Source organism: Thermobia domestica, chromosome 6 (assembly GCF_964235325.1).
Source record: "Thermobia domestica chromosome 6, izTheDome1.hap1.1, whole genome shotgun sequence".
NCBI lineage: Eukaryota > Metazoa > Arthropoda > Insecta > Zygentoma > Lepismatidae > Thermobia > Thermobia domestica.
This window is the reverse complement of record NC_137459.1, coordinates 107,573,055-107,589,939: the sequence shown is the minus strand read 5'-3', so window position 1 is coordinate 107,589,939 and position 16,885 is coordinate 107,573,055.

Below are 16,885 nucleotides of genomic sequence, written 5' to 3'. Positions count from 1 at the left end.
TTGAAGCTCCAATCGCTGGAATCAAGCTTCCCGAAGTAATAGTTGTGGATGATCCAAACAATTAACGCAGTGAAGCACTATGGTCACAATCAGTCTGTGTCCGGAAAGCAATGTGACTGGCCCGCGCCGTGGCGCTCCATTCGCTAGAAGCAAGCTCATTGCGAAAAATCGTGGATAGGGATCCAAGCAAGCCAACACACTGAAGCAGTATGCTGAGAAACAGTATGTTTCCGGAAAGTAATGAGACGCGCCTAGGCGTGGCGTTCAACTCGCTAGAAGCAAGCTCCGCGGACGGATTGTGGTGGATAATCCAAACACTTAACGCACTGGAACACTATTTTCACATAGAGTATGTTTACAGAAGGTAATGAGACTCGCCGCCGCGTGGCACTCCATTCCCTAGAAGCAAGCTAACTGGAGGGATTGTGTTGGATGATCCAATAAATTAAAGCACTGAAGCACTATGCTCACATACAGTATGAAGAAAATAATGAGACAGGCCTCCACGTGGCGCTCAATTTGCTACAAGCAAGCTCCCCGGAGGGATTGTGGTTGTCAGCCCAACAATTAACGCACTGAAGCTCTCATACAGTATGTGTCCAGAAAGAAATGAGACTCTTCGCCACGTGGCGGAAGAGGTCTCAATATTTTCTGCATACACTGAATTAGAGCATAGTGCTTCAGTGCGTTAATTGTTTTGGCAATCCACCACAATTACTCCCGGAAGCTTGCTTCCAGCGATTGGAGCGCCACGCGGAGCCGAGTCTCATTACTTTCTGGACACATACTGTATATGAGCATAGTGCTTCAGTGCGTTATTTTTTGTTTCTGCCTGGCGCTTCAATCGCTGGAAGCTAGCTTTCCGGCGAAATTGTGGTGGATGATCCAAACAATTGACGAACTGAAGCACTATGCTCACATTCAGTGTATGCAGAAAATAATGAAACTGGCCTCAGCGTGGCGCTCCATTCACTACAAGCAAGCTCCCCGGAGGGATTGTGGTGGATGATCTAAACAATTAACGCACTGAGGCATTATGCTCACATACAGTGTAGGCACAAAGTAATGATACTCGACGCCGCGTGGCACTTCTTTCAACAGACGAATACACCCCGGAGGGATTGTGGTGGATAATCCAAACACTTAACGCACTGAAACACTATGCTAACATTTAGTGTATGCCCAAAAAAATGAGACTCGACTCCGCGTGGCACTTTTTTTAATAGACGAAAGCTCCCCGGAGGGATTGTGGTGTATAATCCAAACACTTAACGCACTGAAACACTATGCTCACATACAGTATCTGTACAGAAGGTAATGAGACTCACCCCCGCGTGGCTATCCATTCTCTAGAAGCAAGCTAACGGGAGGGATTGTGGTGGATGATCCAATCAATTAAAGAACTGAAGCAATACGCTTATATACAGTATGTGTGAGGAAAGTAATAAGACTCGCCTCCGCGTGGCGCTCCAATCGCTGGAAGCAAGCGTTCCGGAGTAATTGAAGTGGGTGATCCAAATAACTAACACACTGAAGAACGGGACTCACATACAGTGTATGCAGAAAGTAATGATACTCGCCGCCACGTGGCACTCCATTCGGTACAAACAAGCTCCCCAGAGTGATTGTGGTGTATGCTGTAAAAAAATTACGCACCAAAGCACTATGCTCATATAGAGTATGTGTCTAGAAAGTAATGAGACTCTTCTAAGCTTGGCGCTCCGATCGCTGGAAGCAAGCTTCCCGGAGTATTTGTGGTGAATGTTCCAAAGAATTAACGCAGTGAAGCACTATGGTCACAAACACTCTGTCTCCGGAAAGTAATGAGACTGGCCGCGGCGTGGCGCTCCATTCGCTAGAAGCAAGCTCATTGGGGAAAATCGTGTATAGGGAACCAAGCAGACCATCTCACTGAAGCACTATCCTCACAAACAGTATGTTTCCGGAAAGTTATGAGACTCGCCTCGGCGTGGCGCTCGACTCGCTAGAAGGAAGCTCCACGAAGAGATTGTGTTGGATAATGCTAACACTTAACGCTGTGAAACGCAATGCTCACATACAGTATGTGTACAGGAGGTAATGAGACTCGCCGTTGCGTGGCACTCCATTCCCTAGAAGCAAGCTAACTGGAGGGATTGTGGTGGATGATCCAATCAATTAAAGCACTGAAGCACTATGCTCACATACAGTGTATTCAGAAAGTATTGAGACTTTAATCCGCGTGGCGCTCTATTCGCTAGAAGCAAGCTCCACGAATGGATTGTTGTGGATGAACGAAACAATTAACGCACTGATGCACTACGCTCACATACAGTGTATACAGAAAATAATAAGACTGGCCTCAGTGTGGCGCTCCATTCGCTAGAAGAAAGCTACTCGGATGGATTGTGCTGGATGATCCAAAAAAAATGACGCACTGAAGCAATATGCTCACATTTAGTGTACGCAGAAAATAATGAGACTGGCCTCCACCTGGCGCATTTTTTGCTATAAGCAAGCTCCCCGGAGGAATTGTTGTGGATGAGCGAAACAATTAACACACTGAAGTACTATAGTCGCAAACACTCTGTGTCCAGAATTTAATGAGACTTGCTCCCGCGTGGCGCTCCATTCGCTACAAGCCAGCTCCCCAGAGAGATTGTGGTGGACGATCCAAACAAATAATGCACTAAAACACTATGCTCATATACAGTATGTGACCAGAAAGTAATGAGACTCGCCCCTGCGTGGCGCTCCATTCGCCACAAGCTAGCTCCTCGGAGGGATGGTGGTGGATGATCCAAAAAATTAACGCACAGAAGCACTATGCTCACAAACAGTATGTGTTCGGAAAGTAATGAGACTGTCCGCCGCGTGGCGCTCCATTCGCTAGAACCAAGCTCCCCGGAAGGATTGTTGTGGATGATGCAAGCAATTAACGCACTGAAGCACTATGATCACATACATTGAATGCACAAAGTAATGAGTCTCGTCGCGGCGTGGCGCTGTATTCGCTAAAAGCAAGCTACCCGGAGGGATTGTGGTGAATGATCCAAACATGTAACGCAGTGAAGCACTATGCTAAGAAACAGTATGTGATCAGAAAGTAATGAGACTCGGCGCCGCGTGGCACTCCATTCTCAAGAAACAAGTTAGCTGGAGGGATTGTGGTGGATGCTCTAATCAATTAAAGCACTGAAGCACTATGCTCACATACAATATGAAGAAAACAATGAGACAGGCGACGACTTGGTGCTCCATTTGCTACAAGCAATCTTCCCGGAGGGATTGTGGTGCATGGTCCAAACACAGAAGCACTATTCTCACATACAGTGTATGCAAAAAGTATTGAGAGCTTCCTCCGCGTGGCGCTCCATTCGCTAGAAGCGACATCACCGGATGGATTGTGGTGGATGAACGAAACAATTAACGCACTGATGCACTACGGTCACGTAAGTGTATACAGAAGTGGCTATCCGTTCTCTAGAAGCAAGCTAACGGGAGGGATTGTGGTGGAAGATCCAATCAATTAAAGAACTGAAGCAATATGCTCATATACAGTATGTGTGCAGAAAGTAATGAGACTCGCCTCCGCGTGGCGCTCCAATCGCTGGAAGCAAGCGTTCCGGAGTAATTGAGGTTGGTGATCCAAATAACTAACACACTGAAGAACGGGACTCTCATACAGTGTGTGCGGAAACTAATGATACTCGATGCCACCTGGCACTCCATTCGGTACAAGCAAGCTCACCAGAGTGATTGTGGTGTATGCTATAAAAAAATAACGCACTAAAGCACAATCCTCATATAGAGTATGTGTCTAGAAAGTAATGAGACTCGCCTAAGCTTGGCGCTCCGATCGCTGGAAGCAAGCTTCCCGGAGTATTTGTGGTGAATGTTCCAAAGAATTAACGAAGTGAAGCACTATGGTCAAAAACAGTCTGTGTCCGGAAAGTAATGAGACTGGCCGCGGCTTGGCGCTCCATTCGCTAGAAGCAAGCTCATTGCGGAAAATCGTGTATAGGGAACCAAGCAGACCATCTCACTGAGGCACTATGCTCACAAACAGTATGTTTCCGGAAACTAATGAGACTCGCCTCGGCGTGGCGTTCGACTCGCTAGAAGCAATCTTCAATAAGAGATTGTGGTGGGTAATGTCAACACTTAAAACACTGAAACATTATGCTTACATACAATATTTGTATTGAAGGTAATACGGCTCGTCGCCGCGTGGCGCTCCATTCGCTAGAAGCAAGCTACCGGCAGGGATTGTGGTAGATGATAAACACAAATAACGCACTGAAGTACTGTAGATACAAACTGTATGTGTCCAGAAAATAAAGAGACTGGCCTCCACGTGGTGCTCCATTCGCTAGAATCAAGCTCCCCGGAGGAATTGTGGTGGATGATCGAAACAATTAACGCACTGAAGTACTATTGTCACAAACAGTCTGTGTCCGGAACGTAATGAGACTGCCCGCCACGTGGCGCTCAATTCGCTAGAAGCAAGCTACCCGGAGGGATTATGTTGGATGATCTAAACTATTAACACATTGAAGCACTATGCTTACGTTCAGTATTATTAACAAAATAATGAGACGGGCCTCCACGTGGCGCTCCATTCGCTACAAGAAAGTTCCCCGGACCGATTGGGGTGGTGATACAAACAATTAATGCACTGAAGCACTATGCTCAAAACAGTATGTGACCAGAAAATAATGAACCTCACCGCAGCCTGGCGCTCCATTACCTAGAAGCAAGCTCGCTGGAGGAATTGTGGTGGTTGATCCAAACAATGAACACACTGAAGCTCTATGCTCACAAACATTGTATGCAGGAAGTAATGATATTCGCCACCGCGTGGCACTCCTTTAACTAGAAGCAAGTTCCCCGGGGGGATTGTTGTGGATCATCCAAACAATTAACACACTCAAGCACTATGCTCACATACAGTGTATGCAGAAAGTAATGTTACCCGCCGCCACGTGGCACTCCTTTTAGTAGAACAAAGCTACCCGGAGGGATATTGGTGGATGATCCAAACAATTATCGTACTGAAGCACTATGCTCACATTCAGTGTATGCACAAAATAATGAGACTGTCCGCCGCGTGGCGCTCCATTCGCTAGAACCAAGCTCCCCGGAGGGATTGTTGTGGATGACGCAAGCAATTAACGCACTGAAGCACTATGATCACATACATTGAATGCAAAAAGTAATGAGTGTCGCCGCCGCGTGGTGCTGTATTCGCTAAAAGGAAGCTACCCGGATGGATTGTGGTCGATGATCCAAACAATTAACGCACTGAAGCACTATGCTCACATACAGTGTATGTAGAAAGTATGGAGAGTTTCCTCCCCGTGGCGCTCCATTCGCTAGAAGCGACATCACCGGATGGATTGTGGTGGATGAACGAAACAATTAACGCACTGATGCACTACGGTCACGTAAGTGTATACAGAAAGTAATGAGACTGTCCTCCGTGTGGCGCTCCATTCGCTAGAAGCAAGTTACTCGGATGGATTGTGGTGGATGATCCAAAACTTTAATGCACTGAAGCACTATGCTCACATTTAGTGTACGCAGAAAATAATGAGACTGGCCTCCACCTGTGCTCAATTCGCAGTAAGCAAGCTCCACTGAGGGATTATGGTAGAAGATCGAAACAATTAACGCACTGAATCACTATCCTCTCATAGAGAGTATGCGGAAGGTAATAAGACTCGCCGCCGCGTGACACTCCCTTCGTTAGAATCAAGCTACCTAGAGAGATTGCGGTGGATGATCCAAACAATTAACGCACTGAAACACTATGCTCACATTCAGCATATGCACAAAATAATGAGACTGGCCTCCACGAGTCGCTCCATTCGCTAAAAGCAATCTCGCCGTAGTAATTGTGGTGGATGATCCAAAATATTAACACACTGAAGCACTATGCTCACATACAGCGTATGCAGAAAGTAATGATACTCGCCGCCGCGTGGCACTCCTTTCAATAGAAGAAAGCTACCCGGAGGGATTGTGGTGGATGATCCAAACAATTAACACACTGAAACACTATGCTGACATACATTCTATGCAGAAAGTAATGAAATTGGCCGCCGCTTGGCACTCGTGTCAATAGAAGAAAGATACCCGGAAGGATTGTGGTGGATGATCCAAAAAATTAACGCACTCAAGCACTATGCTCACATTTAGTGTACGCAGAAAATAATGAGACTGACCTCCACGTGGCGCTCCATTCGGTATAAGCAAGCTCATCGGAGAGAATTTGATGGATGGTCCATGCAATTAATGCACTGAAGCACAATCCTCACATACAGTGTATGCAGAAAGCAATGATACTCTCCGCCGGTTGGCACTCCTTTTAATAGAAGAAAGCTACCTGGAGGGATTGTGGTGGATTATCCAAATAACGCACTGAAGCACTATGCTCACGTTCAGTGTATGTACAAAATAATGAGACTGGCCTCCACGTGGCGCTCCGTTCGCTACAAGCAAGCTCCCGGAGGGACTGTGGTGGATGATCCAAACAATTAACGCAGTGAAGCACCATACTAACAAAGAGTAGGTTTCAGAAAGTAATGAGACTGGCCGCCGCGTGGCGGTCCATTCGATAGAAGGAAACTCCCCGGAGGGATTGTGGTGGATGATCGAAAGAATTAACGCACTGAAGTAGTATTGTCACAAACAGTCTGTGTCCGGAAAGTAATGAGACTGGCCGCCGCTTGGCGCCCAATTCGCTAGAAGCAAACTCATCGCGGATAGGAATCCAAGCAGACCTAATCACTGAAACACTACGCTCACAAACAGAATATTTCGGAAAGTAATGAGACTCTCTGCCGAATGGCGTTCCCCTCGCTAGAAGCAATCACCCCAGAGGTATTGTGGTGGATAATCCAAACACTTAACGCACTGAAACATTATGCTCACATACAATATTTGTATTGAAGGTAATGAGGCTCGTCGCCGCGTGGCGCTCCATTCGCTAGAAGCAAGTTCCCCGGAGGGATTGTGGTCGATGATATAAACATTTAACGCACTGAAGCACTATTCTCACCTTCAGTTTATGCAGAAAATAATGACACTCGCGCAGCGTGGCGCTCCATTCGCTGGAAGCAAACTCATCGAGGAATTTGTGGTTTGGTTTCCAAGCAGTGCAACGTACGGGAGCACTGTGCTCACAAACACTATGCGTCCAAAAAGTAATGAGTCTGGCCGCCACGTGGCACACCATTCGCTAAAAAAAAGCTGTTCGGAAGGATTGTTGTAGATGATCCAAACTATTAACGCACTGAAGCATTATACTCGGAAGCAGTATTTGTCAAGAAAAAAATGTGACTAGCTGCTGCGTGGCGTACCATTCGCTACAAGGAATCCCCCCGGAGGGTTTGTGGTGGATGATCCAACAATTAACGCACTGACGCACTATGCTCACGAACAGTATGTGTCCAGAAAGTAAAGAAACTGCCCGACACGTTTCACTCCATTCGCTAGAAGCAAACTCCTCGGAGGGATTGTCGTGGATGATCCAAACAATTAACGCACTGAAGCACTATACTCACATTTAGTGTATGCAGAAAATAATTAGACTGGCCTACGCGTAGAGCTCTGTTCCTTACAACAAAGCTCCCCGAATGGACTGTGGTGGATAATAAAACAATTGACGCACTGAAGCACTATTCTCACAAACAGTATGTGTCCACAAAATAATGACACTCGCCGCCGCGTGCCGCTCAGTTCGCTTGAAGGAAGTTCTCCGGAGGAATTGTGGTGGATGATCCAAACCATTAACGCATATAAGCACTATGCTCACAAACAGTATGTGTCCAGAAAATAATGAGACTCGCCGCCGGGTGGCGCTCCATTCGCTAGAAGCAAGGTCCCCAGAGGGATTGTGGTGGGAGATCCAAAGAATTAACACACTGAAGCACTACGCTCACATACAGTGTATGGGAAAAGTAATTAGACTGTCCTCCGCGTGGCATTACATACTATAGAAGCAAGCTAGCCGGCGGAATTGTTGTGGGTGATCTAAACAATTAACGCACTGAAGCACCATCCTCACATACAGTGCATGCAGAAAATAATGAGACTGGCCTCCGCCTGGCGATCCATTCGCTAGAAGCAAACTCCCCGGAGGGATTGTGGTGGATAATCCAAACAATTAGGGCACTGAAGCACTATGCTCACCTACAGTGTATGCAGAAAAAAATGAGACTGGTATTCGCGTGGCACTCCATTCGCTAGAAGCAAGCTACCAGGAGGGATTGTCGCGGATGATCAGAACAATTAACGCACTGAAGCACTATGCTCACATTCAGTGTAAGCAGAAAATAATGAAACTGGCCTCCGCGTGGCGTTACATTCGCTACAAGATAGCTCCACGGAATGATTGTGGTGGATGATCCAAACAATTAACGCACGGAAGCACTATGCTCACATACACTGTATGCAGAATATAATGAGACTTGCGTCCACGTTTTGATCCATTCGCCAAAAGCAAGCTCCATGGAGGGGTTGTGGTGGATCATCCAAAATTAACGCACTAAAGCACTACGCTCACATACAGTGTATGCAGAAATTAATAAGACTGGCCTCCAAGTATCGACCCTTTCGCTACAAGCAAGCTCCCCGGAGGGATTGTGGTGGATGATCAAAACAATTAAGGCACTGAAGCACTATGCTCACATACAATGTATGCAGAAATTAATGAGAATGGTACCCGTCTGGCGCTCCATTCACTTCAAGCAAGCTCTCCGCGGGGATTTTGGTGGATGATCCAAAAAATTACGGCACTGAAGCACTGAGCTCACATACAGTGTATGCAGAAAATAGTGAGACTGGTATCCTCAGGAGCTTCATTCGCTAGAAACAAGCTCATCGGGGAAATTGTGGATGGAGATCCAAGCTGAGCAACGCACTGAAGCACTGTGCTCATGTGCAGATTATGTACAGAAAATAATGAGACTGGCCGCCCCGTGGCACTCCATTCGCTTGAAGCAAGCCCACCGGAGAGATTGTGGTGTGTGATCCAAACAATTAACGCACTGAAGCGCTATGCTCAAGTACAGAGTATTCAGAAAGTAATGAGACTCGCCGCCGTGTGGAGCTCCATTTGATAGAGGCAAGCTCCTCGGAGGGATTGTGGTGAATGATCCAAACAATTAACGCACTGAAGCGCTATGCTCACAAAATGTATGTGTCAAGGAAATAATGAGACTCACCGCCGCGTGGCGCTCCATTCGCTTGAAGCAAGCTTTCCTAACGGATTATGGTGGATGATCCAAACAATTAACGCATTAAAGCACTGTGCTCACAAACAGTATGTGTCCAGATTTTTACACTCTTTTTCTCTATGTTGTTGTTATTGTTGTCTTGTTTTTCTTTCTTTTGTTAGCATGTCCCTCTGTAAAATGGCAAAATTATGCTGTATCTGGGAATTTGTTGAATAAATAAAATAATGAGACTAGCCGCAGCATGGCGCTGCATTCGCTAGAAGCAAGCTCTTCGGTGAAATTGTGGATGGGAATCCAAGCAGAGCAACGCACTGAAGCACTGTGCTCATGTACAGAGTAAGTCCAGAAATTAATGAGACTGGCATCCGCGTGGTGCTCCATTCGCGTGAAGCAAGCTCCCCGGATGGATTGTGGTTTATGTCTCAAACAATTATCGCATTGAAGCACTATTCTTAAATACATTGTATGCAGAAAGAAATGAGATTATCTCCGCGTGGCGCCCCACTCGCTAGAAGAAATCTACCCGGAGGGATTTTGGTGGATGATGTAAACAATTAACGCACTAATTCACTATGGTCACATACAGTGTATGCAGAAATTAATGAGACTCGCCCCCGCTTGGCGTTCCATTTTCTAGAAGCAATCTACCCGGAGGGATTGTGGTGGAGGATCAAAACAATTAACGCACTGAAGCACTATGCTCACAAACAGTATGTGTCCAGAAAGTAACGAGAATCGCCTCAACGTGGCACTCCATTGCTAAAAAAGAAGTACCCCATAGGGATTGTGGTGGATGATCCAAACAATTAGCGCAGTGAAGCACTATGCTCACACACAGTGTATAATGAAAATAATGTGATTGTCCTTCGTGTGGCGCTCCATTCGCTAGAAGCAAGCTCACCGGAGGAATTGTGGTGGACGATCCAAAATATTATCGCACTGAAGCACTATGCTCACCGCCCGCGTGGGTCTCCATTCGCTAGAAGCAAGAACCCCGGAGAAATTTTCGTGAATGATCAAAACAATTAACACCCTTAAGCAGTATGGTCACATACATTGTATGCAGAAAATAATGAGACTAGCCTCCGCGTGGCATTCCATACTGTAGAAGCAAGCTCATCGGGGAAATTGTGTATGGGGTTCAGACCAGAGCAACGCACTGAAGAACTGTGCTCAAAACAGTATGTGCCCAGATAGTAATGAGACTCGCCGCCGCGTGATACTCCATTCGCTAGAAGCAAGCTAACCGAAGGGATTTTAGTGGATGATCCAAACAATTGACGCACTGGGGCACTATGTTCTCAAACAGAATGGGTCGAGAAAGTAATGAGACTTACCGGTGCGCGGCGTTCCATTCGCTAGAAGCAAGCCCCCCGGAGGGATTGTGGTGGATGATCCAAACAATTAACGCGCTGAAGCACTATGCTTACATACAGTATGTGTCCAGATAGTAATGAGACTCGCCATCGCGTGACATTCCATTCGCTACAAGCAAGCTAACCGAAGGGATTGTGGTGGATGATCCAAACAATTAACGCACTTGAGCACTATGCTCGCAAACAGAATGTGTCGAGAAAGTAAAGAGACTCACCGGTGAGCGGCGCTCCTTTTTCTGCAAGCAAATTCGCCGGAAAGATTGTGGTGGATGATCCAAACAATTAACGCAATCAAGCACTATGCACACATACAGTGTATGCAGAAATTAATGAGACTCGCCGCCGCGTGACACTGCATTCGCTAGAAGCAAGCTCCCGTTAGAGATTGTGGTGGTTGATCCGAACAACCTATGCACTGAAGCACTAGGCTCGCATAAAGTTTGTGCAGAAAGAAATGAGACTGGCTCCCGCGTGGCGCTCAATTCGCTACAAGCAAGATCCCCGGAGGGATTGTGGTGGATGATCCAAACAATTAACACACCTAAGCAATATGGTCACATACAGTGTGTGCAGAAAATAATGAGACTAGCCTCCGGGTGGCATTCCACATTCTAGAAGCAAGCAAATCGGGTAAATTCTGTATGGGTTCATAGCAGAGCAACGCACTGAAGAACTGTGCTCAAAACAGTATGTGTCCAGATAGTAATGACACTCGAAGCCGTGTGACACTCCATTCGCTAGAAGCAAGCTCCACGGAGGAATTGTGGTGGATGATCCAGAGAATTAACGCACTGAGGCACTATGCTCACAAACAGTATGTGTCCAGAAAATAATGAGACACGCCGTCGCGTGGCGTTCTATTCTCTAGAAGCAAGTTACCCGGAGGGATTGTGGTGGATGATCCAAACAATTAACGCACTGAAGCATTATGCTCACATCCAGTGTATGCAGAAAATAATGAGACTAGCCTCCGCGTGGCATTCCATACTCTAGAAGCAAGCTCATCATGGAAATTGTGTATGCGGTTCATAGCAGAGTAACGCACTGAAGAACTGTGCTCAAAACAGTATGTGTCCAGAAAATAATGAGACTTGCCGCCGCGTGGCGCTCCATTCGCTAGAAGCAAGCTCATCGGGGAAATTGGGGATGGTGTTCAAAGCAGAGCAACGCACTAAAGCACTGTGCTCACGAACAGTGTGTGTGCAGAAAGTAATAAGACTGACCGCCGTGTGTAGGTCCATTCGCTAGAAGCAAGCTCCCCGGAGGGATTGTGGTGGATGGTGCAAACAATTCACGCACAAAAGCAATATGCTCACATACAGTGTAAGGTATGCAGAAAATAATGAGACTCGCCGCCGATTGGCGCACCATTCTCTAGAAGCAAGCTACCGGGAGGGATTGGGGTGGATGATCCAAATAAATAACGCACTGAAGCCCTACGCTCACATTCAGTGTATGCAGAAAATAATGAGACTGGCCGCCGCGTGGCAATCCAATCGTTAGAAGCAAGTTCCCCGGAGGGGTTCTGGTGGATGGTCGAAAAAATTAATGCACTGAAGCACTATGCTCACATTCAGTGTAGGCAGAAAATAATGAGACTGGCCTCCACGTGGCCCACCATTTGCTACAAACATGCTCCCCGGAGGGATGGTGGTGGATGATCCAAACAATTAACGCACTGAAGCACTATGTTCACATACAGTGTATGCACAAAGTAATTAGTTTCGCCGCAGACTGGCACTCCACTCGATAGAAGCAAGCTATCCGGAGGGATTGTGGTGGATGATCTAATCAATTAATGCACTGAAGCACTATGCTCACATTCAGTGTATGCAGAAAATAATGAGACTGGCCTCCACGTGTCCCGCCATTTGCTACAAGCATGCTTCCTTAAGGGATTGTGGTGGTTAATCCAAACTATTAACGCACTGAAGCACTATGCTAACTAACAGTGTCTGTGCAGAAAGTAAAGATACTTGCAGTCTCGTAGCGGTTCAATCGCTAGAAGCAAGCTTGTGGGGACATTGGTGATGGGGATCAAGCAAACAACTGATTGAGGCTTTGTGCTCACATACAGAGTGTGTTCAGAAATTAATGAGAATGGCCGCCGCGTGGCGCTCCATTCGCTAGAAGCAAGCTCCCCGGAGAAACTCTGGTGGATGTTCCAAACAATTAACGCACTGAAGTACTATACTCACAAACAGTATATGTCCAGAAAGTAATGATACTGGCAGTCGCGTGGCGGTCCTGTCGCTAGAAGCAAGCTCATCGGACGAATTTTGGTGGAAGATAAAAACAATTAACGCACTGAAGCACTATGCTAACAAACAGTGTATGCAGAAAGTAATGAGACACGCCGCCGCGAGGCACTCTATTCGATAGAAGCATGCAACCCGGAGTAATTGTGGTGGATGATACAAAAAATTAACGCACTGAAGCAGTATGCTCGCATACATTGTAAGTAGAAAGTAATGAGACTGGCTTCCCCGTTGAGCTCCATTCGTAAGAAGCAAGCTACCCGGAGAGATTGTGGTGGATGATCCAAACAACTAACGCTGTGAAGCACTTTTCTCACATACAGTGTATGCAGAAATTAATGTGACTCCCCGCTGCGTGGCACCCCATTTGGTAGGAGCTAGCTCCCCTGAGGGATTGTTGTGGATGATCCAAACAATTAACGCACTGAAGTACCATGCTCACCAACAGTATATGTACAGAAGGTAATGAGACTTGCCGCCTCGTGGTGATCCGTTCGCTAGAAGCAAGCTTTCCGGAGGGATTTTTCTGGATGGTCCAAACTATTAAAGCACTGAAAAACTATGCTTTCATACAGTGTATGCAGAAAATAATGATACTTGCCCCTGCGTGGCTTTCCATTCGCCACAAGTAAGCTCCCTGGAGGTATTGTGTTTGATGATCGAAACAATTCACGGACTGAAGCACTAAGCTCACATAGAGTATGTGTCCAGAAGGTAATGATACTTGCCACCGCGTGGCACTCCATTCGCTAGAAGCAAGCTACCCGTAGGCATTTTTTCGGATGATCCAAGCAACGAACGGAAGCACTATGCACACATACAGTGTATGCAGAAAATAATGAGACTCCCCGCCGCGAGGCACTCTATTCGATAGAAACATGCTACCCGGAGGGATTGTGGTAGATGATCCAAACAATTAACGCACTGAAGCACAATGCCTGCATACAGTGTATGCAGAAAGTAATGAAACAACCCTCCGCGTGGTGCTCTATTCGTTAGAAGCAAGGTACTCGAAAAGATTGTGGTGGATGATCCAAACAACTAACGCTCTGAAACACTATGCTGACATCAGTGTGTGCAGAAAATAATGAGACTGGCCTCCGCGTGGCGCTCCATTCTCTACAAGCAAGCTCCTCGTATGGATTGTGGTGAATGATCCAAAAAATTAACGTACTGAAGCACTATGCTCACATATAGTATGTGTCCAGAAAGTAGAGATATTTGCTACCGCGTGGCACTCCATTCGCTAGAAGCAAGCTCCCCGGAGAAACTGTGGTTAATGGTCGAAACAATTAAAGGACTGAAGCACTATGCTCACAAACAGTATCGGTCCAGAAAATAATTAGACTTGCCATCGCGTGGTTCTCCATTCGCTAGATGAAAGCTCCCCGGAGGGATTGTGCTAAATGATTCAAATAATTAACGCACTGATGCACTAGTCTCACATAAAGTGTATGCAGAAATTAATGAGACTCGTCGCCGCGTGACACTACATTCGCTAGAAGCAAGCTCCAGGGAGAGATTGCGGTGGATGATCCAAACAATTAACGCACTTAAGCACTAGGCTAACATATAGTGTGTGTCCAGATAGTAATGAGACTCGTCGTCGCGTGACATTCCATTCGCTAGAAGCCAGCTAACCGAAGGGATTGTGGTGGATGATCCAAACAATTAACGCACTGGAGCACTATGCTCGCAAACAGAATGTGTCGAGAAAGTAATGAAACTCACCGGTGAGCGGCGCTCTATTTTCTACAAGCGAAGTCCACGGAAAGATTGTGGTGGATGATCAAAAAAAAAACGCAGTGAAATCACTATGCTCACATTCAGTGTAAGCCGAAAATAATGAGACTGGCCTCCACGTGGCGCTCCATTCGCTACAAGCAAGCTCCCCGGAGGGATTGTTTTGGATGATCCAAAGAATTAACGCACTGAAGCACTATTCCCGCATACAGTGTGTGCAGAAAGTAATGAGACACTCCTCCGCCTGGCGCTCCATTCGTTAGTAGCAACCTACCCGGAGGGATTGTGGTGGATGATCCAAGCAACTAGCGCTCTGAAGCACTATGCTCTTATCAGTGTATGCAGAAAATAATGAGAATGGCCTCCGCGTAGCGCTGCATTCGCTATAAGCAAAGTCCCCGTAGGGATTGTGGTGAATGATTCAAAAATTAACGCACTGAAGGACTAGGCCCACATAGAGTTTTTGTCCAGAAAGTAATGATACTTGCCACCGCGTGGCACTTCATTCGCTAGAAGCGAGCTACCCGGAGGCATTGTGTCGGATGATCCAAAGAATTAAGACAGTGAAGCACGATGCTCACATTCAATGTAGCAGAAAATAATGAGACTGGCCACCGCGTGCCGCTCCATTCGCTTAAGTAAGTTCCCCGGAGGAATGTGGTGGATGATAGAAACAATTATCGCACTGAAGCACTAACCTAGCAAAGCGAGTAATTGATGTTCGTAAATATATATACTAATACCTCAAACAAAAATCTTGGTTACGCTACTGAGTTGGACGGATAATGAAAACAACTATCTAGGATAGGTTTTAGTAGTTGAGATACTAATACAAAGCCATGAGGGCCTACGAAATATACAGGGCTTCCTTCCATATCTCTCTTCGTAAGGAGAGTCACTAACCATGTTTCAGAGTTGGGACGTATCGGCGCAATGGATTTTATAGAAGGAGTTGTGGTGTAGGTTTCGCTCTTCCACCCATTTCTCTCTAGTCATGTGCACCGGTACAATCCAACTCTGAATTATAGGTGTTTAGATAGGAGTGTACTAATTTTTGTAATATTTCTTTAACCGCCTTTGATATCTCTAATAGTTTTCGAGCTAGGTAGCCTCAAATTACAATTTACTCGATTTCGGCATCTCATAACTTTGAAACAGAGTGTTTTTCGCCCTATGTTTATATGGACTTTTTTTTATTGTTTAGGTGTGAGGATTTCACCAGTGGATTTTGGCTACATAATAAATGAACACCCTGTATACAGGGTGTCTCAGGAGGAAGGGGCAATATTTTGGGAAGTTGTAGTGTGAGTGATTTTAAGCAAAAAAGTTCATATGAACATATTTCCTAATCTCAACGGTTTGAGAGCTACAGGTTGTGAACCATTTTTGACATTGTTGCGTATTGTTCACCCTGTAACTATTTTACAGAGGTAAGACATAGAGCCATGAAAGGTGATGGAATGACCTTTCCAACGGTATGCAACATGTGGTAGTGTTGTCTTCGGCAGATAAGCTATTGAGGGAAATTTAAGAAAGTTAAGGTTATTTAAAGAAATTGGATGGCAACACTGACCCCAAAATATCCCTCAATGCCTTCCCTTCCAAAAATACCACTGCAAAATATTGCTTATCATTGGAAAGGTAATTTCATCACCTTTCAAATCCGCTATGTACAATCTCTATAGAATAACTACAGGGTGACCAATAATCAATATAAAGTACAAAATGGTTCACAACCTGTAGCTCTCACTCAAACCGTTGCGACCGGCGGGAGCTCATGTGGTTCGGATTCCACGTTAATCAGTAGGTCCACGTCTCATATAGCCTCGCTGCTGAACGGGACGTTAAACTCAAAATCAACTCAACTCAAACCGTTGCGATTAGGCAATATGTTCATATTAACTTTTTTTTTTGCTTAGAATCACCCATACTATCATTTCCCAAAATATTGCCCTTTCCTTATGGGATACCCTATATATATATATATATATATATATATATATACGTGTGTGTGTGAGTGTTTTCTGTCAGCTTTCTTGCGTTTCAATATATCACTTGCTTCTCGATTTCTCGATGGTGACGTCACCCAAAGAGAGAAGTGAAGTGTTTGCACTTTTTTTCTATCTAGTAACCTTGCCGTAACGCAACTCAAAACGTGCGAAAAACATTAAAATGCTACGTCTGTTATAAAGAACAAAAACGCATAATTTGTGTTGTGTCGACGCAAAACGTTACGGAATGGGGCCTATATTAATTTTGTACAATCCCATATTCCTTATTCAAGAAA